This window comes from Mirounga angustirostris, unplaced genomic scaffold, assembly GCF_029215605.1.
Source record: "Mirounga angustirostris isolate CCGP_5_RB_7025 unplaced genomic scaffold, mMirAng1.0.hap1 SCAF_12, whole genome shotgun sequence".
NCBI classification, from domain to species: domain Eukaryota; kingdom Metazoa; phylum Chordata; class Mammalia; order Carnivora; family Phocidae; genus Mirounga; species Mirounga angustirostris.
In genome coordinates, this window is record NW_026991720.1 from 49,133,549 (window position 1) to 49,159,462 (window position 25,914).

The 25,914-nt window shown below is 41.2% G+C and overlaps 1 long non-coding RNA gene across 2 annotated transcripts; it reads right to left on the reverse strand.

Moving 5' to 3' along the window:
• Positions 1-213: 213 nt before the first annotated feature.
• On the reverse strand, positions 214-15,040 carry LOC135362099 (uncharacterized). Of its 2 annotated transcripts, none has more exons than XR_010406494.1 (7): positions 14,229-15,040; positions 12,224-12,368; positions 11,311-11,489; positions 9,279-9,467; positions 6,799-7,004; positions 4,573-4,698; positions 214-4,159 (listed from the first exon to the last, which is right to left on the reverse strand). It is a non-coding gene; the product is annotated as an uncharacterized LOC135362099 (long non-coding RNA). The 2 variants fall into 2 exon arrangements; XR_010406493.1 differs by having other exon boundaries at positions 11,185-11,489.
• Positions 15,041-25,914: the final 10,874 nt, after the last annotated feature.

Consider the following 25,914-nt stretch of genomic DNA (forward strand, 5'->3'; position numbering starts at 1 on the left):
TTGTTTTTGTTTTTTTCTTTTTTCTTTATTTTTTTGACTATAGTTCCATCTTATTTTTCATTCTTTAGATCGTTACTGTCAAGAGAAGGCAAATTACGTGAAAAATCTTCATTATAGTAATAAAATTAATGATTTAGCCAAAATAAAGAAAAATAACTTTATGGGATAAATGTGTAATAATTTATGAATTGTGAATGTTTATTTCATCCCTCATACAAACATCACCATTCCATCAACAGAACACCAGACATGCCCAATAATAATTAAATTTAGTCATCTTGGATATTTTATCAAACGTCAATCACATAAAAACATGACTATGAACATATTTTTCAATTTTGACACTATAAAGGTAGATCTGTCAAAGTAGAAGAATTGTATTTCATTTAACAGTTTGTCAGCTTGACTTATAACTTGTAAGTATTTAGACATACACTATGTATATCTCCATTATACACTTGGCCTGGGACCTATGAATGTTAAGGGCACATTTATGAAAAAATATATATATTTACATTGTATGTATGTAAAATATACATAAAATGCATAATCAAATTAACATCACACCATATAGAAATATTATTTCAAGATGCATCATAGACCTAAATGTCAAAGGTAAAACTATTAAGCTTGATGATGATTAAGCTAGATGAACATTTAGGATACTATTTGTTGGACCTAAAACAAGACATAAAAAAGCACTAATATCAAGACCAATTGACAAATTGGACAAATTTAAAATTAAGAAGTTCTGTTCATTTATTTATTTAAATAAATAAAAATAATTTTAAAAAAGCAGAATGAAGATGAGAGAAAAAGAGGAAAACAAAAATCCAATCTCTAGTTACAAGTTTTATTGCGATTTGAGATAAATTTCACATCATTAAAAGAAGTCTGGATTCGAGAAATAAGACTGTTTTAGGGAGGGGCGCCTGGGTGACTCAGTCGGTTAAGCGACTGCCTTCGGCTCAGGTCATGATCCTGGAGTCGCTGGATCGAGTCCCGCATCGGGCTCCCTGCTCAGTGGGGAGTCTGCTTCTCCCTCTGACCCTCCCTCCTCTCATGTACTCCCTCTCTCTCATTCTCTCTCTCTCAAATAAAAATAAATAAAATCTTTAAAAAAAAAAAAAAGACTGTTTTAGGGAAAGATCTTTTTCCTAAAAAAAAAAACCCCAAAAAACAAAAAAAAGAAGTTCTGTTCATCAAAGGACACCACTAAAAGAGTTGGAAAAATTAACCAGAATAGAAGATAGTTGAATATGTGAAATCTAGCAAAGAACTTATATCCAGAATATATAAACAACCCCTTAAAATCAATTTTTTAAAAACCAGACAGCCCAGTAGGAAAATAGACAAAGTCTTGAACTTCCCAGAAGATGATATTCAAATACACAACTAACATATACACATATAACAAAGTGTTCAGCCTCATAAGTTTTCAGAGGAATATACACCAAAACTACCAACCAGAATAAGACTAAAAATACTAAATTTTGCTGAGGATGAAGAGCAACTGCAATTCTCATGATCCATTTTGGAAAATCCTTCGGCATAAGGTAGTAAAACTGAACATATACATACCATATGGCTTAGTAAATGCACTCCTGGCTATATGCTCAACACAAATGCACATCTATGTTCACTAAATATGAATAGGAATGCTCAGAGCAACACTATTCATAATACCCCCAAACTGTCAACAACCAAATGACCATCAACATCAGGAAAGGTAAATTGCAGTGTATTCATACGATACTGACAGCGAATGCACCTATTGCCATGCACAACGATGTGGATGACTCGTACAGCATAATGTTCCATGAAAGAAGCCAACTACAAATGAGCATATAAAAATCAGTCAAAAGTCATCTGCAGCATTATTAGCCATAGCAGTGACCAGAAAGGACATGACATAATCGTCTATTTCTTGATCTGGCTAGTGTTCACACAGGTGCAGATGCAGAATGGACGAATACAGGGAGACGCGGTGTCTAATGTGACCCCCCCACACACATTTTGCGGCTTAGCCCTGCCCAGCCGAGACTATTTCATATAATCTCCCTCCTGTAAACTCTTTATACTCCCTATAAAGTTTCTTCCTAGGATCCCCTCTTGGGAATGGGAGACTGCTGGCTCCTAGTGAAGCGCTTTGGTAATTCTCTAGGACTAGATCCGCAGGGAGGACCACATGCCACACCGTGCCGCCCTGTGTGGGATGTCCTCCCCTTGTATCGCATCGCATCCCAGAAACACCGCTGAAGTTGAGTCTCTGGTTTTGCTGGACCTGCAGTGGTCCCAGCCTCTCCTTCATGAGAGTCTGTTTTCATTACTTCAGTGTTTGGCAGTTTTCTTTCACTGCCTCTCAAGTGTTCCGCTAAGCATCACTGGAAGATACAGATGGAGTTTCAAGAATCTCCCTGCTCAGCGTTTACATAAGCATGAACTGCAACAATAAGAACTTGAGCAATAGGACTTCCATGAAGGTCTTCATTCACCACAAGTAGAATTTTCCCTAGGCCAACATAGCCTGGCTTTAAAACAGCCCCGTGAAGCATGCTGGAGTCAAAAATGAATGATTTTATTTGGCTGAATCCCTCAAAGGGGAATAAATGGCTTCTGTGAGCAAATGTTCTGCAATCCCAACTAGACGTGACTGTTGCATTAATTCCTGCAGTGAGGCATTTTTTTCTCATTGAATATATGCTGTATGCAGCTTCCTGGATGCCACCAAGCCACCCTGCCCTCTTGACCTGGAGACACAAATGATAACCTACCACAGATCATGGTGGCATCACTATCATTATTACTGAAGGCAGAAGCAAGAACAGCATCCTGGAGGAGATCGAAAGGAAAAGAATGTAGGATGGAGCAAGGCTCAGGGATAGGATGGGTTAGAGGGTAGCGTATTTCATGTATAGGACTCACTCCTTTTTTAAAAAGAAAGCTCAAATTTAATGGTTGGTTATTTTGTCTGTGTGAAAGTATGTTATGTCAAAACATCAGCTTCAACAAGTTTGCGTCAAGATAATTAGGTCAACAAGGTCACATACTATAATAAGAACTGATTCTTTTTTTTTTTTTTCTAATATATTCTGATAACTTTTAAGTCTTACACCTTCCTCTTCCCCTTGCATCCCACGTCTTGGCAAGCTGATAAGAAAGTGTGGTGCTCCCCCCTTCGGCACCAGCAGGAAGTTCAAACACACACCAGGACTCCTTACCTGGACTTACCCCAAACATAATAAAAATACCCTCAAGCCAGTCTCTTTTCCCTGCTCTCTCAAACTATTTTGAGACCTGCGTGGGAGACACCCTACTCTCCCCGGTGAGTAGTAAACCTTTTCATACCCTTTCTGGGGTATGTGTGCCATAATCAGTCTCAACATCCCAACCAATGCTTAGGTAATTAATTTGGACAGATGTGCTACAGATGCACTAGGATTTAAAATAACCACGGATGAAGACCCCCAAATGAGCTCCATCTGTAAGTCTAAAAAATGGTACACCTACGTTAATGCCCAAATCATAACGCTGAGTTGTCACCTACTTGACAGCAGAGCTTCAGCTTCTGTCTTCCCAGACCCCACCCCTCCTTGTCTTTGGAAGCCCCCAAACAGGCCCTCATGTGCTACTTACACACCTGCCAATCTTCATCTCCACCGGGAATCACCAGTTCTTCCTCTCCTGCTCCAACACTCACACGCTGCTGTCCCCTTGCCATGAGGTTCCTTCAAGGAAGTCCCCATTCATTGCTGTGGTAGAGGCAAACTGAAGAGAAGCTTCGTCTCTTCTCATGCGAGCTTCCGCCCCGACCCAGCCCAGATGGTCTCCATGTTGCTCTCCAGCTCATGAGACAGATGACCCCAACCAAATCCACCTGCTGCTACGTCACTGCATGGGTGAAGCCCCTTCCTCACTACAGGCAGGCCTGGAGGAGCATTTCAGGAACTCAGACAACGGGACAGCTTCAGAATGGTTTCCTGCGAGCTTCCCCCCAACATGGTTTCCTCTCCATACCCTGGCTGGCACTATCGCTACTCGACAGACCTTCCCCCAGCAGCACCTGGTCTCTGTCTCCATGGCGACCGGCAGGCCTGAAGGAGCACACTCACCAGCTTCCCTCCAGAGGACAAAATTAGGGTGCTCACACATAAGCTTACTACGGAAACAAAGACAATTGGCTCAATCAGAAAATGGAGTAAATGGAGGAGCAACTCATCTGAACAATGACCAAGATGAAGTTAACAAAAGTAAGAGAAAATTATATAAGGATGGAAGGAAGTTCGTGATATAATATCTAGTGAAAAAAGACAGGTTATAAAAGGTATGTAAATTATACTTTCATGTTTGTTTTCTTAAAGGAGGCACATATAGGTAAGTATAAAGTGGCAACCGCTAACTTGTTTCTTCAAGAAATGACCCATTTCTATATTTTGTTTATGAAAATAAATTGGACTCTAAATTCTACTGGTCAGTGGGAAAGTCTATTTCAGGCATCACGTCGCGTATTGCCCTTCCCCACAAGCCAATACCTGCCTCCATGACAGGCTAAAAAGGAAGCAGAGGTCTTACTCAGAGCTAAATATTTAAAGAAGCTTCAGGTCTTCGGTCTCCGCTGTTGTCACCAAGATGCCCATTGTCCAAACTCTTGTGGTCCTGTAATGTTACCTCCATGCCATGGGAATTTGATGAAGCTCTCTGGAAAAGGCATTGTATGTGCTTAGGATGTTAAAAGAGACAAATAAAGAAACAATATCCACTAAAGGGAAAAAATTATAAATCCAAAATAGGCAGAAGAGAAACAAGAACAATTAGATATACAAAAGTACCAACTGAAACTCTTAGGAAGGAAAACCATAGTCAGTGAAGTTTAAAACTCAACATATGGGGCACCTGGGTGGCTCAGTTGTTAAGCGTCTGCCTTCAGCTCAGGTCATGATCCCAGGGTCCTGGGATTGAGCCCCGCATTGGGCCCCCTGCTCGGCAGGGAGCCTGTTTCTCCCTCTCCCTCTGCTGCTCCCCCTGCTTGTGCTCTCTCGCTCTCTCTGTCAAATAAATAAAATCTTTAAAAATAAATAAATAAATAAAACTCAACATATGAGATAAACTCTAGGCTGACACAGGTGAAGAGAGAATTACTACACTGGAAACATAATTGCAGCATTTGCCCAGAATGCAACCCAGAGACAGGTAAGAGATGTGGATAATAGGTCAAAAGACTCCAAAACACATACAAGTGCTGTTCCAGAAGAAGTCACCGGATTGAATGGTAGAGAAGCAATGTTTCAGGTGATGGCAACTGGAAATTATCCAGCATTGATGAAAGGCATGATTCTTCAGATAGAAATTGTACTTTAAAATACAAGAAGGAAAGATAAAACTAAACCTACACTTAGACTTATAAAAAGCAATACCGCAGAACATCAAGGGTAAAAGAAAATCTATGAAGCTTCCAGAGAGAAGAAGCAGATTGCAGGAATGATCTATAATGGCCGTAGGCTTCTCAGCAGCAGCAACAGGTACCGGAAATGCTTAGGGAAAACAGCCGACAACCTCAACATTTTTATTCAGCTAAGCTGTCACTCAAGAATGAAGTCAAAATTTGAGGTACACAAAGATTGAGAGAATTTACTCCCCCAAAACAAAAATATCAGGGCTCCTGAGGCAACCCCAGGAGGTCCACGGTGAGATCAGGTGTTGCTGAGAAAGTGCACTGGTTCTGAAAACAGTTGCCATAAATCAGTGTCCCAGGGGCCAGCATTCTTGTACACCATCTTACTTAGTCCTCTAACACCCTTGCCAAGCGAATGGTCAAAGTACATGAATGTCAAAGATGGGGAAATATCAGTATTCCCTGTTATATATTCCTTTGCCTCTGTAATAACTCCTTTGCTTGACATCTTACGAGAATAAAGTGTTACACATTTTCCAGATGAGATGGAATCAGGAAGAATAACACCCCTCTCAACTAGAGGATTCTGGCCAGCACAGTTGTCTGCAACAAAGCTCCATGGTTACTATAAGGGATGTACAAGCCTCATTACTAAAACCCAACACCTCACAGGTAGGAGACCCTTAACACTCAGTTGGACCCCTTTTCCTTTTATTAACTGCAATTCTTGAGTAAACGGTAGCCCAGAAGACAGAAGGGCAGGAAATGTTAGAGGTAGACATGACGACACCAGAAAGGAGAGAGAAAAACATTTTAAAAGCAAGTCTGCAAAGATGCCTGAAGTTCCAACACCACCACAAGGCTGATGTCCACCATCCCCAGCAGCCTGTGAGCTTCCTGAGGGCCTTGACTGTGCCTGTATGCGGTAGACCTCTGTAGTTCCAGACCCAGTGCCTGACACACAGGCAGTAGGTCCTCAATAAATAGTCGCTAGGATAAAAGGGCGAGGGGGATAAAAGGAGGAAAAGAAAGAAAGGAAGCATGCTGAAGAAAACACTGAAGAAACCCAAGAAAATCCCAGTTGGCTGATCCTAAGGTACATTGACTATATTTTCTTATTTTCTGTATTCTTGATCCTGGAGAGACTGCCCCCCCACCCAGGGTAGCTAATTCCTAGAGATAGCAAATGACTCCCTTGCAAGCCTGCCTTTGATATATAAACCAACTAAGCCAGAGCCCACACACTCAACCATCTCCTTTATCAAACTCTCCCATACCAAGCCGCATTCCTCTTGCCCTAAACCACCCCAGGACCAGGTACTGGACAACTAGAGACCACCCCTAGAGCCCAGAGTCTGCCCAAATTATTCAAACCATCTGATCCTAAGCTGACTCAGTGTACCTACCCTTCCTTGGTGGATCCTTCCCAAGAGAGCTCCAATAAAGTTTCTGGGCCATGTGCTGCCCTCTCCCGCTCTTCCACCTCCTGACCATCCTTGGTCCTTCCCCATGTGGCCCTCCATGGCATGGTGTGCCTCCTGTTTCTAGGGATCTGTGAGTATAAACTTCTTCTTTCCTGACAGGCATGCCCATGTCTGCTGTCTTACCACACCTGATTAAAACAAATCCGGCTACATTTTTAACACATCAGGGTAGGCTTTTTTCCATAGAAATATATCTCCAGCTAAATAACAGAATTGTGTGGAGAAGACAGGCAGGATCTATATATTTCCCCCCTATTATCTATTCCATAAAGCAAAGGGTACCTTGCCAAAAAAAAAAAATCCACAAATTTTATAAGACGAGAACAAACAGCCCATATCTTTTGCATCCAGCCAATGATCCATATGAGTCATTAAAGGAGAGTGTCTCTTCTTTTCTCCCTCAGGTATACCTTGGTCAAGCCCTAAAGAAATTATAGCTTGACCCTGGAATTTTATTTTATCTTCTGGAATTAAAAAAAAACAACAACACTTCACTATCCAGCAAGCCTGTTGCAGTTTCCAGTTGGGAGAAAATGAAATTAACAATAGAAATGTTCATTCCTTTTGTAAAGCAATACAAGGAGCATTTAATTGTATGAGACAGCAATGAGACAAAGTTAATCACAGTTTGTACTGTTCCAGTAGCTCATTTGGAATATTTCTCTTTCTTCAGTCTCACGGTGATTCAGTTTCCTGGAAATGAGTGTGGACCAGATGAAGCCAGTCACAGGCTGCCTAGAATATTTTTCCTATGGAGACATTAATATACTTCGGCTATATATCAATATCCTCGTTATCAAACATCACCTCCCTACCTACTTATTTTTAAAACAATATTGAAATGTCTTTCTCTGTTTTCCACAATTCCCTCTCTGTAAGAAAGGCCATCAGAATAAACCCAGAACCATAGATGATCATAACCCTCTCATTTGCCCCTGCTTTGGTTCCTACTTATCTTCTTAAAGTTCATTCATTCATTCAACAGGTAGTTATCGAGGCCCTACTATGTGTCAATCCACAAGCTAGTTTGTTCACTAGATATTGTCCCTTTTCTCATGGAGCTAACAATCTAATAAGAGAGATGAATGTTAATCTAATAAACACAAAAACTAATTAAGTATAACCTGTGCTAAGTGCTGTGAAGTTAAAGTACTAAATGTTCCAAACCAAGAGAACTGACCTGGAGGAATCACAGAAGTTTTCACTGAGAAAATGGAATTTGACACAAAATCTAGAAGGATAGGGAAAGAGTTCAGGAGATTGTTCCAAGTGTTTGGAATAGCATACGCAAAGGCCCTATGGCTGAAGCACAGGGCTGGGAATGACAACAGGAGATGAAGCTGCAAAACTGCACAGATACGTAGCCAGGCTAGGGATTTGGGGTCAAATCCTAAAACATCATAAGGCCAGTAAGGGGTTTTAGATAGGACAGAAATACTATCAGCTTTCTATTTTGAGAAGATCACTCTGGATTATATTTGGAATGGGGATAGGAGTGGGAAGGAGAAGAGTGAATGCAAGGAGACTAGTTAAGAAATGATTACAAATGTTTAGGTAGGAGATAATGACCTAGCTTGTTGGCAGTAAGTATGGAGAACACAGAAAGTTTTGAGAAATATTTAGAAAGCAACATTGGCAGCCTTGGTTAACTATAAGTAGATTGCTTGGCAGTAATTTCAGAAAAGAAGAATATCATTCTCATCATGCCTGAGAGGTAGCAAGTTAAAGTGGGAAAAGCCTGGGTTGTAGAAAGAAAAGTATATTCAAATTTTAGGTCCTGCTGCTTATTAGCTGTGTGGGCTTGGACTTGTTATTTAACCTCTCTGAGCTTGAATTTGTTTGCAAGTAACCCATGTTAATGTCACTCTATAAACTGAAGTGTGTGAGAACTATCTTGACTTTCTTCAAATCAACCAACTGGCTCTGGTTCCCCATTTCATTTGACTTGTGGGGAATTCAATCTTTGTTATTCTTAGGGCTACCTCGGGTGTGGTTGTGCAAAAGTCTTGGAGTGTTACATAGTGCCAAGGCACCCAGGGAAGCCTTGGGTCATCAGATGAAGTATATCCTAGTTACCACCAAGCCATCCCTTGTTTCAGAGTCCAGGATCTGCCACTTTTGTACCTTACAGGGGAAAAGGGTATCTTTGGTGAAGTCCAGAGGTCATTTTCCAAGGGTCAGCCAAGGTCTCCCGGGTCCCTGAGCCACCCAGAAAATGAAATGCAGCTACCCAGTCCTTTCAGGCAAGGCTCAGAAAGAGGGATGATGTGTTACCAGGACAAACTACCTAGACTGCAGTCTGGAAGTGGGTCTAGGAGCCAAGCACCCTTGCAGGGGAACCCCATTTTTTTCCTACCAATCAGAACAAACTTTTGATGGTCCTTCTTGAAGGACTCACATACTTTCCATCTGGGGAAACTTTCCTGGCCATTGCATGGCATCTCAAAGGCACGTCCTTCTTTCAGTCCCCATGGGACACTCCGAAAGTGTCTGCATCGATGAGCTCACAATGAGGAGAACACCTTCTTGGGGTAACATGAGTAGATCCAGCGAAAAGTCTGACACGTTGTCACTCCCCTTCCCTTAAGAGTCTGGAAAGGTGATAAGTTTCAAGAAACAGAAGAAAAAAAAAAAGTTCAAGACAGAACAATGTACTCCAGATAGTATCTAGAAGGGCAGAGGGAAGTTATAACTCTGTCAGCCTCAGCTAAACACAATGGCCACGTGGACCTAGTGTTGTGGGAGAGAACCACAAGAACCAAGTGAACCTGTTGAGGCTGAGGCTCATTTCTACCAGTTGGGGAAGTAACAGTTGTTAAACGAGGAAGTTCAGTAAGGCCGGAGTCCAGGCAAACATAGGGTTAATCCACCAGGGGAACACCAGGAGCCAAGGTAGGGTAAGGAAGAAAGATGAGCACCTGTGTGTAATTTCTTTCCAGTAGGTATCATTCTCTTCCTACACTGCAATATCTAGGCCGTTTGCTCCACAGCGGTTTAAACCCAACAGGTACAGTTGGGGAAACAGTCTTTTCAGACTTGTTTTGAATTCGGGATGTTCTGGTCAGTTCTCAGGTCTTCCCCCCACCCCTGGGAAGCAGGTGGCGGGTGGGGAGTGCTGGAGAGGGAACTGCAATAGGGCCAGAGGGCTCCAACTGGGTGAGACCCGGGCCTGGGGAATTAACCTAGATGCAGGGCTGGCCTCTCTGCTCTAAGCTCCAGCCAGAACCAATCACTGTGGCAAGATGACATTTTAAAGCTGTTAACTTGTGTTCTTCCTGTTCCTCTCTCCACCTCTTCTCCATCCAGTGTTTTCCTTTTTTCTGTCTCTCTTTTCCCCAGTCAAACAAAAATCAGAAATATCATTAAGTCTCCCGACTTTGGTTTCCAAAACTCTAACCCCACTGAGATGAAGCTAAATGCCCCTGAGTGAAACAAACATCAAGAGAAAGATGGATGGCTAATAAACATGCATTTGTCTCAATAATCAGTGGTTTAATAAAGTGGAGTTTCTTTTTTTCTCACACAGCAGGAGTCCTGAGGTGGGGCTTTGTTCTCTGGGTTCAGTGGCTCTTTGATGTCAAGTTCTGAGTTCTGGGTTGGCAGCTCTTTTTTTCTGCCTTTCCATCTTGGCTGCAGCAGCCCCCAGTGTCCCATCCTCCCCCAACCATTTCAACAGGCAAGCAAGTTGGGTGCAACCAATGCTGTCAGTACCCTACCCTTACCCCCTTGGCATGTACCATGTTCATGGATGAGGGCCCAACTTCAAACTTGCTAGTGACCTATCCCATCCACACTCTCTGGCCACTGGAACCTCTGGGAACAGCAATCAAGCCAAAGCTGATGGGAACAGCTGAGTAAATCCTGCTCTTTGTGCTTGGGGAGGGGGGCTCACTTTGAAGTTATGTTCTACATTGCTTCCCAGTGGGACTATGCCTCAGTTACCTACACGGGAACTTGCTTTGATAATTCATCTTTTATTGGCTTCTTGCCTTTCCCAGTGTTACTTCCCCACTCCTCTACCAATGTTTCCTGGGAACATCTCCCAAACAAACTTCTGATGCTCAAAGGCTTGTTTTGGAGTCGACTTCTGGGGGAGCTCAAACTAGGAGAAGGGGTGAGTGAGGACAGCACCTGAAGCTCTCTCTTCCCGCGGCCCTGGCCCGGGACTGGGGAGGGTGGCTTGTCCCCATCCCGCCAAGCCCTCTGCAGACTCGCCTTACGACCTATTGGCCCAAACTGGATCACGTGGGCTCCCTTGTCCGAGAGGCCCGAGAGCCAGCACCTGGCAGAAGGTGGGTGAGGGCTTACCGCAGGGCTGGGCCTTGGTTGTGGCTTGCACCAATGTATCTGCTTGGATTAAGCTCAGTGACAAGGGACGGGAAACCCCAAACAAGAGTAGTTTAAATGAGATAGAAATGTATTTCCCTCTCTCACATAAAAATGGAGAGGCGGTCGCTGCCTGTTGGTTAGTGGACCAGACTTCTTTTTGCTCCACGAGGCACGGCTTCCAATGTCAACATCACCACGTGGTTTTCTGCGCAGCAGGCTCTGTACTCTCATATGCATTATTTCAGGTAATCCTCTTAATCCTGAGGTAAGTGCTCTTTTCCCCTCTGTTTTACAGGGAAGGAAGTGGAGATAGGGAGAAGTTAAGTTACTTGCTTGCTACTAGGTGGCAGAGCCCAGGGCATTCTGGGCCCAAAGTTTACGCTTTTTAAGCCACATTTTTAAGATAACATCTTCCTATCCAGGAACATGCTTATCTCTGCATTTATTTAGGTCTTCTTTAATTTCTTGTACATCTCTTATTAAACTTACTACTAGGCTCTCTACTTTGCTGGTTAACGGCATCATTTTGGAAATTAAGTTTTCTTTGTGGCTAGAATACCTAAATATAATTCATTTTTTGTTTATTGACTTTATATCCAGCCATCTTACTAAACTTATTAATTATACTTTGTCTGAAGAATCTTGAGTTTTCTAGCAAATATTTGTATCATCTGTGAATAAAACCAATTTTGTTTCTACCTTTTCACTCCTAATGCCTGTCTGTCTGTCTTCTCTCCATTCTTACTCTCTCTCTTCCCCTTCTGCATGCTTCCTTCCCTTCCTTCCTTGTCTTACTGCACTGGCTACAACCCCTAGTAAGTGCAGAATAGAGGTGATAAGAGAGCGTCGTTTTTTGTGGATACTGTTTATCTGGTTAAAGAAATTTCTCTCCATTCCTAGTTTGCCAAGAATTTTTCACAAATGCTTTTTCTACAATTATTGAGAATATATTATTTTTCTTTTTTTTAATCTATTAATGTAATGAATTACATTTATAAAACTTAATATTAGGGGGTACCTGGGTGGCTCAGTCGGTTAAGCATCTGCCTTCGGCTCAGGTCATGATCCAAGGATCGAGCCCCGCATTGGGCTCCCTGCTCAGCGAGGAGCCTGTTTTTCCCTCTCCCTCTGCTGCTCACCCTGCTTGTGCTCTCTCGCTCTCTCTGTCAAATAAATAAATAAAATCTTTAAAAATAAATAAATAAAACTTAATATTAGATGAAACTAGTATTCCAGGGATAAACTGAACTTAGTTACAGTGTATTATCTTTTCTATACCTTGCTGGATTCACTTTACTAATATTTTGTTTGGGATTTTGCACCTATCTTCAGGCATGAGACTGTGAATTTTCCTTCTTGTACCATCTGTCAGATCTAGTTTTGTTACCAAGGTGACACCAGCCTCACAGAGTGAATTGAGGAGTGTTTCTTCCTTTTGTATTCCTTGGAAGTCTTGTATTAAATTTGAATTATCTGTTCCTTGAAAGCTGAGTAAAATTTTCTTGTAGGTATGGTGATTTGTTTTACATTTTAAACATTGTCTTCACTTTTTGTTTTAAATAATTTCAGCTTATAGAAAAGTTGTAAGTACACTACAAAGAACTCCCTTATATTCTTTACCCAGATTTCCTAGTTATTAACATTTTATCATATTTGCCTTGTTATTCTCATTATAGTACATACATACTTTTCTGAACAACTTGAAAATATGGTGTAGATGTGAAGTTCCATTACCTCTTAATACCTTAGTGTATATTACCTAAAAACAAAAACACTCTCCTGCATAATCATATACAACCAACAAAATAAATGAACAGATCCTGTATTTTCATCTGTCCACAGACTACATTCAGATTTCACTGGCAGTCTCAATGATGTCCTTTACTGGTCCAGGATCCAATCCAAGTTCAGAATTATACCTAGTTGTTATGTCTCTTTATTCTTTTCAATCTGGAACAGTTTGTCTGTCTTTCATGACCTTGACATTTTTGAAAAGACCAGTCCGGTTACTTTGTAGGTTGTGCTGAAATTTGGGTTTGCCTGATAATCCTTCATAATTAGATTCAAGCTATACGTTGTTGGCAGAAAGAAACCACAAGCAGATGCTGTGTTTTTTTCAATGTAACATATCGGAAAGCACATAATGTCGATCTGTTCCAATCCTAGTGACATTACCTTTTATCATTTGATTAAGCTAATGTCTTCCATGTTTTCCCACTGTTAAGTTAGTTAGTATTTTGTACTATCAATTAATAAGTAATCAATGACTATTTTTATGAAGAGATACTTAAACTACATAAATATCTTGTTCTCCATTCAACTTTCATCCATACATTTTAGGATTTATTGATGATTCTTGTCTAAATCATTTATTACTGTTATGGTGGTTGTCACTTGGTGGATTTTCTAATTCTGTCATTCCCTCCACATTTGTTTGTTGGCATACTACTAAAAGGTAGAGCTTTACTTTCTCTCCCATTTGTTTATCTATTCAATTATTTGTATCACAATAGACTCATGGATTTTTATTTTATTCAATACGTTATAGTCCGATGCAATGGCTTACATAAATCAAAATTATTTTTATAGCACAAATTATTCCATATTTGACAGTGAGAACCTCCTAATACTGGCTTTATGCCCTTTTGACATGCCCCAATAGTTCTTTGAGCACTTCATTGCTTTTTGGCACAATAGGATGTTCCAGATACATTTCTAGTTTCTCTATCCCAACCCTGGAATCAGTCATTTCTCATGGAGAATGGAGAGGACAGAACTTTCCAGTGACGATAGGCATGTCCTCTGTACATTGTGTTCCTTTTCTTCCCAGAGGACAGAACTACTGACCAAAGGCTTCCTTGAAAAATGGAGTCAAGGTATGGTTGTGAGGGTGAGGGGGTATCAGACTGAAGATGTATTTATTTAATCCATGAAGTGGGGGCACACGGCTGGTGGGAATACAGATTGGTATGCCTTGGAGGTAAATTAAACTTTAAATCTATTAAACATTCAAATGCACATACCCGGGACACCTGGGTGGCTCAGTCGTTAAGCGTCTGCCTTTGGCTCAGGTCATGATCCCAGGGTCCCGGGATCCAGCCCCGCATCGGGCTCCCTGCTCAGAGGAGAGCCTGCTTCTCTCTCTCCCACTCCCCCTGCTTGTGCTTGCTCTCTCTCTCTCTCTCTCTCTCTCTGTCAAATAAATAAATAAAATTTTTAAAAAAATGCACATACCCTTTGATATAATAATTTCACATCTAGGAATATAATGTGGCTTTCACTTGTGCAAGGAACTTATATCCAAGGATATTAATTGTAGCATTGTTTAGAAACAATCTAAATGTCCATTACCAAGGGACTGGTTAAATAAAGAAACGGAATATCAGCTGATAAGAAAGAATGAGTTAGTTATAAACCAAAAAAGAATGACTTCCAAGGTGAATTTTTAACCACTTGTTTAAAAGTTATACACCAGGGACACCTGGGTGGCTCAGTCAGTTAAGCATCTGCCTTCGGCTCAGATCATGATACCACAGTCCTGGGATTGAGTTCCACATTGGGCACCCTGCTCAGCAGGGAGCCTGCTTCTCCTTCTCCCTCTGCCCCCCACTCATGCTTGCTCTCTGTCTCTAATTCTCTCTCTCTCAAATAAATAAAACTCTAAAGAAAAGTTATACAGAGGAGCGCCTGGGTGGCTCAGGCCTTAAGCGTCTGCCATCAGCTCAGGTCATGATCCCAGGGTCCGGGGATCGAGCCCCACATCAGGCTCCCTGCTCCGCGGGAAGCCTGCTTCTCCCTCTCCACTCCCCCTGCTTGTGTTCCCTTTCTTGCTGTCTCTCTCTCTCTGTGTGTGTTAAATAAATAAATAAAATCTTAAAAAAAAAAAGTTATACAGAAAACTATCCGTATATATATGTATCCCTCCCAGGAAGGACATATAAGAAATGGTAATAGTGGGCAGCTGTGAATAAACCACTTGGGTCCAGCCCTACTGCTGAGGGGGCTACACCGGCTCAGGAGGCAGGGAGATGAAATCTGCTTAGCATCACCTGTGATAGACAATAATGCACAGTCCTTCCACCCTTATCTCTTTGTGTCTAGAAAATTCCACCCTGGGCGCCTGGGTGGCTCAGTTGGTTAAGCGACTGCCTTCGGCTCAGGTCATGATCCTGGAGTCCCGGGATCGAGTCCCACATCGGGCTCCCTGCTCGGCGGGGAGTCTGCTTCTCCCTCTGATCCTCCTCCCTCTCATGCTCTCTGTCTCTCATTCTCTCTCTCGCAAATAAATAAAATCTTTAAAAAAAAAAAGAAAAAAGAAAATTCCACCCTACTACCATGAAAAGAATTTAGAACAGCATGATTAGATTAGGCAAACAGGCTGGGAAGTCAGGCTGTCTGGGTTTGAATTCCAGGTCCACTGCTCATAAATCATGCAACCTTGGGGCAACTTCTCCGTGATACAGTGTTGTCTAGAAAATGAGGATGATAAACAGAACATATTCAGAGAGTTCTAGGGGATTTGAGTGAGTAAATATATGTAGGAAATCTAGTTTCTGGAACATAGTAACCACTAAAAAAAAGTGAGCTATTAGTATTAGTATTATTAGGCCCAGTGAGGAAAGGAGAACAGTCTCTAACTCTGGCAATCTTTTTTTTAAAATTAATTTATTTTTATTATGGTCAATTAGATAACTCTGGCAGTCTTAAGGGCACTTGCTTTTCACTGTATAAACATAGTAATTTATTGTCGTTGTTGTTGTTGTTGTTATATCACAAGCATGATTTCCTCCAGGGGAAAAAGAATTATTCTGCTGAATTTAAAAAAAAAAAAGAAGAAGAAGAAGAAGAAAGAAAATCTAGTTATGGTAGATTCAGATGAGCTCCTGAGCTCTACCTGAAGGTACACTGGGGGCAGATCATTCATTCACTCATGAGCATTAGGGCCAGGTTCCCTCTCCCCTCCCTAGAACTGATTAAATGCACCCAAATTTATCATGCATGTCACCCCCTTTTTGTTAATTCTGTCTGAAAGCACAATATAGGTGATTAAGTTTGACCTTTCTTAGAGCTACATCAGGCCAATGTCCTGAGATTTCATCCGGATGATCTTAATTGGATTTTCACTGCCCTGCACACTGCAATCCCATCTTCACAGCCCGCTTCAGACCCCAGCACTTCTCACCTGGTCTCCCTGACTCCAGCCTCTTTCCTCAACTCTAGCTCTCACATTGATGAGGAAAATTCTTTTCTGCTCAAAAGTTTCGTTGGCTTTCTCAATTGCATATAGAATTAAGTACTAATTAAAAGCAAAATAAAATAACAACAAATTGAGGTTTTTGTTTGATGCGCTGGTAAGAATTAAAAGGGAAAAAAGTGCCCATTTGGGTATTGATACTGAGAAACAAGAATTCTCATACACTGTTAGTGAGATTAACCATCTCTTCCGGGGATAAATCGGGGAATATGGATTAGCATTTTAATGTGCATGTCCTTTGCCTCAGCATCTCCCTTTCTGGGAATTTAACTTAAAATAATCTAAGTACACAAAGATGGTTGTACAAGGATTGAATGTAGCTTTAAATGCTAATGGCAGAGGATTGGTTACTTCTTTATGATGTATTATACAACAGAATACTATGCACCCATTAAAATGATTATACAGATTTATATTTATTGACGTGGAAAAATATCTATTGTATAAAACAATGTGTGGCACATGGTAGATGTTCAATAAATGTTTATTGAATGAATGACTGAAATAGGTAAAAAAAAGAAGTTATAAAACAGTATGGGGTGCCTGGGTAGCTCAGTCTTTAAGTGTCTGCCTTCAGCTCAGGTCATGATCCTGGGGTCCAGGGATCAAGCCCCACATCTGGCTCCCTGCTCAGCGGGAAGCCTGCTTCTCCCTCTCCCACTCCCCCTGCTTGTGTTCCCTCTCTCGCTGTCTCTCTCTCTGTGTCAAATAAATAAATAAATAAAATCTTTACAAAAAAAAAGTATACATGCTCCTATTTTTTGTTTTTAAAAATATGTGTATCTTGATGTTATATTAAATATATACATTAATCTCTCTTTTCTATAATTTACCTATCTCTACCTTACTATCTGAAAATACCCTGGAAAGATATTGACAAAACATGGAGAGTATTGTTGGGAGGACAGGTTGTTCTTGTTGTTGTTTTTTTTAAAAGATTTTACTTTTAAGTAATTTCTATACCCAGCATGGGGCTCAAACCCACAACCCTGAGATCAGGAGTTGCATGCTCTACCAGCAGAGCCAGCCCTGCGCCCTGAGGACAGGGTGTTCACTTTCTACTGATTGGACTTTGGTATGGCCTAAGGTTTTTTAAATAATGTATATTAATTTTTGATTTATTTCTATGGTGAAAGAACAAAACTATATATAGTGTGTGGAATTTACAAATAAATAGGATTTCACTTGGATGATGGAAGTATAAATTCCTATCATCTTTATATGGATAATTTGACATTGTGTTTCAAAATTCTTGAAAATGTACATACCACCTGACAAGAAAAATACTTTTTTCAACAGAAGAGAAAAATACTTTTAAGATTCAAAAAACAAAGAAGCCAGTGTAGATAGATAAGAATGAACTCAGAGTAGACAGACACTACCCTTCTCTTTCCTCCCCCCACCCTCCCAGCCCTGGGCAGAGAGAGTGAGATTTAACTTCTACCCCGAGATGGAAGGGGCTTGAAAAAAAATAGTAAGTTTAATTATATAGAAGAATTGAAAAAGTTGTAATTCTTGCACAACTGAGTTTGTATCTAATATGATTGATTCTAAGTGTTAAAAAAGAACGCATGAAAAAGATTGAAGACTATATATCAAAATATTTACATAGTGAATTTTAAAAAATGTGTGCATTTCTTTGATTTCTTTTCTAGCATGAATAAGAATTACCTTTGGACTTGAAAAAAAAATAGTTCTGTTAGGAATGCTTCTGAGCATGACTTGTCCTGCTTTGCCTTTAATAACATACTGTAAATGCTGTTCCACTTTGCTCCGACTGTGAAAGTGTTTGTAATCGTAGCTGTTGACTTTGCCGAGCTGATCTTTTTTACTTTGCATTAAATCTAGTTTCCTGGGGGTGCTTGGGTGGCTCAGTCGTTAAGCGTCTGCCTTCGGCTCAGGTCATGATCCCGGCGTCCTGGGATCGAGCCCTGCATCGGGCTCCCTGCTTGGCGGGAAATCTACTTCTCCCTCTCCCACTCCCCCTGCTTGTGTTCCCCCTCCCTCTGTGTCTCTCTCTGTCAAATAAATAAATAAAATCTTTACAAAAAAATAAATCTAGTTTCTTGGGGATCTTTCTCTCATTTATGCTTGTGTTTTCCTGTGTTCCCACGGTGAAGGCACAAGTCAGCTCTAGAACCCGTTGTCATGGATATAGCTGACCCTGAGTTGGTCTAAAAGTACGTGATGGCAAGATAATGCAACTATGTAGTTTCTGAGACAAAGTAGTCCTCTCTTTAAAAAATTAAGTCAGTGGGAAAAAGAGTGACAATGGTTTCCACAGAATGTGTTATACTTTCATGGTTCTTTATTCGGTCACATGGCTATGAGGAGAGATGTCAGGTGGGATGAAGTTCACACCTGGAGGTGACTCAGAGCCCTAGACTAAATTCCGATCTGACTTCTGTCACTCGTCCCTTGTCCACTGTGTCCGAGGCCATTGGAGTCCCTTCCAAAAGGACTTAACAACAGTGACCTGGTAAGGCCTCCCAGTGCTCAGAGTGATGCCCTAAATCTAGCTTTCAAAATCTTTTGCAGGCAGGTTCTTCTGTCTTCCTCAGAGTATTCTATATTCTGGAAACAATAAGGTATTTAATGTACAGACAATGAAATCAAGGGGATAGGTTAAAAGTTGACCAAGGTCACTCAGGTGGGTTGTGAGACAACAGAGATCCGAACCCGGAATTTCCAGCCCCCGGAACACTCATCACTACGGGACAGATACATAAGCAACAGTAGTTCGTGAAGTGCCTCCCGTGAGCAGGCACTGCGACAGGTGCTCGTTTGATGGGGTTTTTAATTTCTCCACAACCATGAAAGTCCGAGGGAAAGTTATTATTCCCATTAAACAGATGGTAAATGCGAGGCACAAAAAGCATTTGTGCCTTCCTCATAGGCCATAGTTGGTAAAGGGCAGATCTCAGGGACACCCAGGACCTCGGGTTTTATGTCAAATATTTTTGGATGGATTTTGAAAAAACTTTGAACATTAACGTTATTCTTTTTTTTTTTGGTAAAGATTTTATTTATTTATTTGATAGAGAGAGACACAGTGAGAGAGGGAACACAAGCAGGGGGCGTGGGAGAGAGAGAACAGGTATCCATGGAGCAAGGAGCCTGATGCAGGGCTCGATCCCAGGACCCCGGGTTCATGACCTGAGCCGAAGGCAGACACTTAACGACTGAGCCACCCAGGTGCCCCTAACATTAACATTATTCTTAAAATGGTATCGTCTTTTTTTTTTTTTTTTTTGATGGTATCGTCCGAAGGTCAGTATGGTGGTTACCTCTGGGGTGGGAGTGAGGATTGACTGGAAATGGGCATGAATGAACTCTTTAAGAAGGTAATGTTCTCTCTCTTGATCTGGATGATAGTCCTATACTTATATCCATATGTAAAAAGTCATTAAGATTTATGCATTTTATCGTATGTAAAGTATATCTCAGTAAGGTACTATAAAAAATATCACTTCTTGTCCTACCCTGATGCAAGTATGTGATGTGTTCTTTTCCACTTATTTTGAAACACTTATCCATGTTGTTTCATAATGTGCATATTTGTCACTTTAAAATGATGATGATGACACATTCAGAAATATTTTCCTATTCCTTTCACTTTGATTCTTTTTTTTTTTTCTCACTTTGATTCTTAAAGTCCTTCTGCAAGGTAGGAAGGGCCGGCATTGTTTTCCTCATTTAGTAAACAGAAGGAAATAAGACTCAGAACTTAATTTTACTTAACTTATGATTTATTTTCAATCTGTTTCCAAAAAACATTAGAGGTGGCAGTTAAGGGGTTTGTTCAAAGCCATGAAGAGGTAGGGACAGAACTAAGATGAGCTTTGGGTTTGGGTGCTCATTACTCTGGGCCCCAGATTCCCATGGCTACCTTCCATCCGTGCATCTGACAGGGGTGTGTACTGGGGCTCAATTCAACTGTCCGCATGCCATCTGGGCATCAAACTGACTTCTGATTCTAAATTTAAGGAGAGAAAATAAGAAAAGAATATGCAGCACAGTTGCGTGGCTAAGATTTTGACCACCTTTTTAAAATTACATACGCCATACATTTTTTTTTTTAAAAAGATTTTATTTATTTGTCAGAGAGAGAGCACAAGCAGGGGGAGTGGCAGGCAAAGGGAGAGGGAGAAGCAGGCTCCCCACTGAGCAGGGAGCCCGAAGCAGGATCCTAGGACCCTGAGATCATGACCTGAGCTGAAGGCAGATGCTTAACCGACTGAGCCACCCAGGTGCCCTAGCTTTTTCTTTTTGAGAATGATTTCCTTATGTGCAGTTTCTCCAAAGTGATATTACTGGGTTCAATAACATTATTTTTAGATTATAATACATTTTACTAAATTAATCCGAAGAAACGATCCCACTTTCCAAAATACCAATAGCACTAACCCCATCCCTACCTGGCAAGTCTTCACTGACATGCTTGGTTGTGAGGATTCTTCTCTGCACCACCCTTGGTGGTGCCATACTATGGTATCCTACTCCTATTCTTTTTTTTTTTTTAAGATTTAATTTATTTATTTGTCAGAGAGCACAAGCAGGGGGAGCAGCAGACAGAGAGGGAGAAGCAGACTCCCCGCTGAGCAGGGAGCCCGATACGGGACTCGATCCCAGGACCCTGGGATCATGACTTGAGCTGAAGGCAGATGCTTAACTGACTGAGCCACCCAGGTGCCCCAGTCCTACCCCTATTCTAATCACAAATCCAATCCCAAACTCAAAAATAGTCACGAACTCATGTGTTGTCTCTATGGCCCCTACTTTGCAAAGAAGTAAAAATCATTTGAAAGTTTTAAAAATGCAGTCATGAGTAGGAGTATAGTAGGTGTTATGTATTTGCTGATACGTAATGTATCCAGTAGTCCCCCCCCACCACCCCATCTGTGGAGGATACATCCCAAGACTCCCAATAGATGCCTGAAACCATGGATAGTACTGAACCCTAAATGTATTATGTTCTTTCCTATGTATACACATCTATGATAAACTTGTAAGTTAGGCACAGTAAGAGCTTAATAACAATAGTAATAAAATAGAATAAGTATAATAACATGCTATAATAAAAGTTACGTGGATATGGTCTTTCTCACAGATTATTAGATTGTACTCTTCTTCTTGTGAGATGTGAGATGATAAAATACCTCCATGATGAGACGAAGTGAGGGGAATGACATGGGTGCTGTGCCGTAGAGTCGGGCTACCGTATACGGCAGGAGGAGGATTGTCTGCTTCCTGACCACAGTTGACCCTAAGTCACTGAAACCTCAGAAAGCAAACCACAGATAAGGGGGACTGTGGTGTTAGAGGTTTGGTTTGTCACAGACATCATTCCGTCAGTTGCCTGTGTTTGGCCACTGTGATGGTTTACTGGGCAGAGAAACATGTCTTGATTTTTATTTTGTTTCTTTTTGTTATAAAGGTGATATGTGTAATATAGAAGACGCAGCAAAGCAAATATCCATCGTTTAATAGTTTTATAGAAGTAGGAGTTCAGTAGACAATTATTGAGTGGGTCCCCAACCCCCTGAGGACAGATGAAAGGAGGTGCTCAAGTGTTTTCTCTCTCGTCTTTCTCAACAGATACCCTCTACCTAGCATAGTGTCATGGATTTAACAATATTATATGGATGTTAATACTTCTTTAATAAAGGGATAAACACTATAGGAACTCCCTAATGAGGTATCATCCCTTCTTTTTTTTAAAGATTTTATTTATTTATTTGAGAGAGAGATAAAGAGCAGGAGCATGGGGAGAGTGGCTGAGGCAGAGGGAGAAGCAGGCTCCCCACTGAGCAGGGAGCCCAATGTGGGGCTCAATCCCAGGACCCTGAGATCATGACCCGAGCCGAAGGCAGACACCCAACCATCTGAGCCACCCAGGCACCCGGAGGTACCGTTCCTTCTTAAAGGATTATTCACTTGCTTGATTTTCTCTCCTGGGTCTATGTATTTTTTTTTCCCATGTTGGTGGTCTCTCAGGTCAGCAAAACTAGTTTCTTCCAGTTTTCTAAGAGCTGTCTCTGTGAAAGACAAGGAAGACATTTGTATTAGGTATCTATCACTGCAGAATAAATTACTCTAAAATGTAGCAGCTTAAAACAAACATTTATCATCTCACACTGTTTCTGAGAGTCCAGGATCCGGGAGTGGCTTAACACAGTGGTACTGAGAGTTTCTTGCGAGGTTCAGTCAGGCTGTTGGCGGGAGCCACAGTCATCTTTGTGCTTGACTGTGGCCAGAGAACCTGCTTCCAAGCCTACTGCTGAGGTTGTTGGCAGCCCTCAGTTCCTCACCAGGTGGGCCTCTCTGTAGGACTGCTCACTGCATGGCAGCTTGCTTCCTTCCCCCAGGGCAAGTGATCTGAAGTTGGGGTGAGGTGGTGGAGAGCACCAGACAGAAACTGTCACCTTTTACAACCTAATCTTAGAGGTGACCTACCATCTTTTCGGCTGCACGCTTTCAGTCACACAGGCCAAGGCTAGTATAAAGTGGAGATCTACCTAAGGGTGTGAATCCCAGGGGCAGAGACGTTGGGGGCCATCTTGGAGTCTGGCTAGGACAGCATATAACCAACGCTTCCTGCCTCATGCCTCCAGAAGAGCAATAGAAACAGGGGAACACAATTTTATTTTTAAACAATAAGCTTCCTACTCAGTCACTCTGGGAATTGTGAACTTACGCATGGTTTGCCAAGCCCTGTGTGGTTTATAGAGGCATATATTGCAGGGAGTGGGAGTTTCCTTGTTGTTTTGGTGGTATTTAATTGGCGTTTTTGCCATAGTTTTTGTCATGCTTATCTAACATTGGGACATTGTCTACAACGCACTGTTGGTATTAGTTGCTTCATTATAAGGTTTCTATTTCCCTGCTGCAGTAACTAACATTATAGAAGTTCCTCTAACTCTCTACTTAAAAGATTACTGGTGTGTGATTCCAGACTTCAAGCTCTATTACAAAGCTGTAATCACCAAGACAGTATGATACTGTGACAAAAACAGACACATAGATCAGTGGAACAGAAGAGAGAGCCCAGAAATGGACCCTCAACTCTATGGTCAACTAATCATTGACAAAGCAGGAAAGAATGTCCAATGGAAAAAAGACAGTCTCTTCAACAAATGGTGTTGGGAAAACTGGACAGCCACATGCAGAAGAATGAAACTGGACCATTTCCTCACACCACAACAAAAATAGACTCAAAATGGATGAAAGACCTAACCGTGAGACAGGAGTCCATCAAAATCCTAGAGGAGAACACAGGCAGCAACCTCTTCAACCTCAGCTGCAGCAATTTCTTTCTAGACACATCGTCAAAAGCAAGGGAAGCAAGGGCAAAAATGAACTATTGGGACTTCATCAAGATAAAAAGCTTTTGCACAGCAAAGGAAACACTCAACAAAACTAAAAGACAACTGACAGAAAGGGAGAAGATATTTGCAAATGACATATCAGATAAAGGGCTAGTATCTAAAATCTATAAAGAATTTATCAAACTCAACACCCAAAGAACAAATGATCCAATAAAGAAATGGGCAGAAAACATGAACAGACATTTCTCCAAAGAAGACATACAAATGGCCAACCGACACATGAAAAAGTGCTCAACATCGCTCGGCATCAGGGAAATCCAAATCAAAACCTCAATGAGGTACCACCTCACACCAGTCAGAATGGCTAAAATTAACAAGTCAGGAAATGACAGATGTTGGCGGGGATGCGGAGAAAGGGGAACCCTCCTACACTGTTGGTGGGAATGCAAGCTGATGCAGCCACTCTGGAAAACAGTAGGGAGGTTCCTCAAAAAGTTGAAAATAGAGCTACGCTACGACCCAGCAATTGCACTACTGGGTATTTACCCCAAAGATACAAATGTAGTGATCCAAAGGGGCACATGCACCCCAATGTTTATAGCAGCAATGTCCACAATAGCCAAACTATGGAAAGAGCCTAGATGTCCATCAACAGATGAATGGATAAAGAAGATGTGATATATATATACACACACATATATACACACACAATGGAATATTATGCAGCCATCAAAAAATGAAATCTTGGGACATCTGAGTGGCTCAGTCGTTAAGCGTCTGCCTTTGGCTTGGGTTGTGATCCCAGGGCTCTGGGATCAAGCTCTGCATCGGGCTCCCTGCTCAGCGGGAAGCCTGTCTCTCCTTCTCCCACTCCCCCTGCTTATGTTCCCTCTCTCGCTGTCTATCAAATAAATAAATAAAATCTTTAAAAAAAATGAAATCTTGCCATTTGCAATGACGTGCATGAAACTAGAGGGTATTATGCTAAGTGAAATAAGTCAGTCAGAGAAAGACAATTATCATATGATCTCACCGATATGAGGAATTTGAGAAATAAGACAGGATCATAGGGGAAGGGAGGGAAAAACCAGAGAGGGAAACAAACCATAAGAAACTCTTAATCTCAGGAAACAAACTGAGGGTTGCTGGAGTGGAGGTGGGTGGGAGGGATGGGGTGGCTGGGTGATGGACATTGGGGAGGGTATGTGCTATGGTGAGCACTGTGAATTGTGTAAGACTGATGAATCACCGACCTGTACTCCTGAAACAAATAATACATTATATGTTAATAAAAAGAAAAAAAAAAGATTACTGGTGTGTGGTGTTTTTTTTTTTTACATTATATCATTTTTCTTTTTCCTGAAGGTAATGTTAGAAATATGTTAATAGGCACTAACATTATTAATAATTATGATATCTTTTCACAGAATCTTTGTTTTGCTGTGGGCTCAAATTCACATGCTCCAGCACGTATTAGAAAAGAAATACACATACCATTGTGGGCATTTGCATGACTCTAAAAATACAGCTGTAGAATTTACTCTTAAATTTGCCTCTGTGCCTAAATTACTGCTTCTATTAGATAACCTACAATGTAACTTAAAAAAATCTGTGTATGAAAAGTATTTACAATTAATATTCTATAAACAAGGATGAAGGATCATGGAAAAAATATTAACACTTTTGTTTTCACCTTGTATCCTGTGGGCCTAGGATTCTGTTCCTCGTAAAGGATACAAATGCCCTTAAATAAAGGATATTAACTGTGATGGTAATAATGCAACCTTGGGTTAAAAAGGAACTGTAAATAGAAACTGACATCCTATTTGCTTAATGGTGTAGTTTTCTTTTGCTTACTATAATTTTGAATAATTCAAGTATTACTGCACACCGTCCAAGGAAAGACACCCACTATTGCAGGACTCAAGGGATTCCCTTCTGGGCCTTCATGCAAATGGAGAAATGACTACTGTGGGTTTTTTTGTTTTTTTCCCCCCAACAATCAGCTGTCCTTATTCTGGAGTTCTGTCTTATAGCCAAGAGTGTGTTACTGTCTACACGAGAGTGTCTAGTAAGATAGTCCACGCCTCTGAAATCTGAAACATCCACACTCACCATCGACCTTTG